The sequence below is a fragment of the Strongylocentrotus purpuratus genome, unplaced genomic scaffold, assembly GCF_000002235.5.
Source record: "Strongylocentrotus purpuratus isolate Spur 01 unplaced genomic scaffold, Spur_5.0 spur5_scaffold_8, whole genome shotgun sequence".
Classification (NCBI taxonomy): domain Eukaryota; kingdom Metazoa; phylum Echinodermata; class Echinoidea; order Camarodonta; family Strongylocentrotidae; genus Strongylocentrotus; species Strongylocentrotus purpuratus.
The window spans coordinates 19045363-19049029 of record NW_022145614.1 but is presented as its reverse complement, the minus strand read 5'-3'; positions in this window follow the sequence as shown (position 1 = coordinate 19049029).

Below are 3667 nucleotides of genomic sequence, written 5' to 3'. Positions count from 1 at the left end.
CTATTCCGAGGCGCATTAATTATTACCCCGGCTTTAGCCTAGCTGCCATTACAGCGCTCCAGCAATTCAAGGAATTAATTTGTGCCAGGTACCCATTTACATCATATACAAAGGATGATGTAAATTTGATTTCATTTACTTTCGTATTTCTCATGTTACATATACATTTAAAAATAAAGTACAAGTTTAATGTTTGTTTTGTGTGTGATAAAATAACAATCAATAATACATAACATAAAGATAAGTGGTCAATATAGAGTACTGATTTAACTGAAAGAAATATGATGGGACCTACATGAAAGCAAGCTTGTAAAGCTGTGTGTCTTTACATTGAATGTGAAGGCAATAATTTTTGGCCACAAAATCTCACTTTAGATTATACCCATTTGCTCACCTGATAAGCCGGAGATTGAATAGGCTGTTCATTTATTGATCAAACTAAAGCAATGACAGTTAAACTGTGAAATCTAAAAAATTGAGCTTTAATGGAAACTACAAAAATCACAAGGTCATTAAAATGAGAATGATGATTTAATATGAAACACAAGATGTACAAAAGTGAAAGTCTACTACAGTGGAACCATGATAATCATGTTCATGTCAGGCATAATTGAAGAATGTTGATGATGATAATGATGATGATGATGATGATGATGATGATGATGATGATTACAGAGAAAGCAATACTTAAATAAATATTGATTATGAAATAATATAACCATATATATAACTAAACAGGCATATACTGATCTTTACAGGCAACGGGACGTGTAATTATATGTATCAATTAATTAGAAATGATAATATGGTGTATAATTTTCATGTATGTATGAAAAGTGCATACAGTGATAAAAATGAAGGCCTTTTTTAAATGCCAAAAATATAGATAAACACAAAAGTAAAGATGACTACCTTTACAACGATACTATTTTTATAAAATATTATCACTTGTGTGGGTTTGGTTATCATCTTCATGATCATGCATCATCATCACCAACTATTAGGCATCACCAGCATCCTCCTCATCAATATTTTCATCATTAATAACCACCATAACCACCATCATCATCATTGTTATCATCATCACCACTATCATCACCAAATCATTATCAACACTCTTGTCTCTTCTAAGGAAAAAAATGATACATTTCCACAAGATGAGCCATTTATATACAACTCACAATTGCTCATCATGTTTATCAATTATCGCAACTCAATACGGATTCGAGGTAAGGTAACTGGGTAAAGAAAAGAGAGATTCAACTTCAGGAGGAATTGGCGTAACAAATCCAACATCAACATCATCCCATATTCTTACCAAATATTAAATATTCTTCCCGAATATCCAAAACCGATGACATCACATATTGGTAATGCTCACGTTCATCAGGCTGGCGTAAAGAGTAGCGTTAATAATGGCTTCAGACTGTTTCAGTGTACATTTTCAGTCCAACATCTACGTGCAATAACATATACAATCCCATACAATCCCAACCGGTCTCGATGCAAATGATTCGCTGTCGTTTCTCAAGAATTTTTGATAAGTCACGATGAGCAAAAGAAAATCAATCTCCTCCCTGCATCTGCATCACCGTTCCCGTTTAGCAAATGTAAACAGGCTTGAGGCTCCGGCTCTGGGAGACATTTTGTTCGTGTGATTAGAGACACGCGCGCTGTATGTACAAACTGAGTAGGCCTAGGTTTTATCGGTGGTAAGTGGTTGATTGGTAATGAGATGCGGTGCAGATAGAGAGCTCTAGAGGACTTGGGTAGCAACGTCATGCACATGCCTAGCTACGGCCTTGGATACCAAGCTCTGTACTGTACGGTACGATGTCGATGGTTATGATGATGATGAGGCTCGCTAGCATACGATGCGCGCGCAAAGGGATCGCATCATTATCATGTAAGATTGTAAGATCTTATTGACTCTATCGAAACCCTCTCGGGATATGAGAGTACAAACATGTTTACAACATTGTATCAATATAACAATAGTATAACATAATTTTTGTTTTGTAGTATTCTTTATTGACATTCAATACAGTCATGTACATCATACAAGTTATTTCAAATTGCATTACATAACATATAGAGTACAACATATACACAACAGTTATTTTGAAGGAATAAATCTTATCGTAATTACCCCTTCCCCATATTAAAACACAAAACAATGACATAGCCTTTAAAATACCTCCAACCCCCCCCCCCCCAAAAAAAAAAAAACAAAAAAAAACACCCAAATATGGACTCTCACTTCAGACCTAATTAATTTTGCAATGAAGTTCGATGGGGAAATTAAGTCGGGTTGCAAGAAGAGTGATGGAACAAGAGGAGGGAGGAAAGAAGGGTGAGAAAAAGGAGTTAACAAGTTGAGTCGATTTGAAAATACGAGGAAAGGGTGACAAAGATGAATATTTTGAAATCTTAGGAGATAAGGAGGTGCATGGGGGGGGGGGGGCGACTGTATGTATCTTCTTCGCCTCCATGATCAGGGACCCGTCAGTAGCTTCAATGACAAATGACAAAAATCAGTGACAAATCTGCTGATAACCAATCAGAAGCAAGGATTTCAGTAGCTTATAACAAAAACAGTCATTTGTCACTGATGACAAGTTTTGTGAAACGCCCCCCAGGCCCCTAGTTAGGATGATATTCCAATGCAAAGAGATGAGAACTTGTTATGGTGAGAAAAACCCGGAAGGACAATAACGCTTTTTAATCTCAGCCAACACCCAAAGTGTTATTGCGCCATCACGCACCAACACTTCACCATCTGAAGAGCGTGGAGTTAGAAGTGGGAGGTTAATAAGATGAGCACAAGAAGAGCGTGTCCCAGATTTTTGTTGGATGATGAGGATGGTGATGAAGATACTGTACTGACATCATCCTTAGTTTAGATCCCCCTCTCTCTCTCTCTCTCTCTCTCTCTCTCTCTCTCTCTCTCTCTCTTTCTCTTTCTCCATATTAATTTAATGTTTGTACCTAATTTTGAGCCTCAATTAAGGCAAAACTGCATCTGAATCAGATGGGGAATTCGGTTTCTTCTTTCTCTTTTTTTTTTTCTTTTTCTTCTTCTACTTTGCATTGTCAACTTGTGTCAATGCCTTGTTTTTGTACGCATTCTGAATTCTTCGTCTTCTTCTTAATCTTATTTTTTCAAAATCGCATTCGTTTTGCAAGTAGTGCTTGTGAGCCCTATTCAGGTCCCTTCCTCCATTCCGATTCATTTCAGACTTAGGAATAATCTCCGGCATTCGATCAAGGTCACGTGACTTTTCGTTTTCCGAAATCATTCAAGCGTAACCGTCCAGGCGCCCCTTTGTCCGTTTCTGGTCCATATTAAAAAGGAAAAGAAAGAGAAATAGAGAAATAAATACCATAAGTCACAGCATTTGCTACTAAAATATTAGATGCAAAATAATTGCTAGACATGAACAGTTAACACTAAATATGAAATTTGCAAAATACATCATTAACTGAATATAAAATGTAAAACATAAATAACACAGAGTACTATATGGATTATGTAACCAGAAATATTAAAGCTCAATGGTACTACTCAACTTTTTTGAGCGGTTAAATTGTGCATTGATATATTCTTTAGTGCTTGATTGCATATTGTAAAAGCTATAAAATGACATGTTGTCTTGTTTCTAAGTAA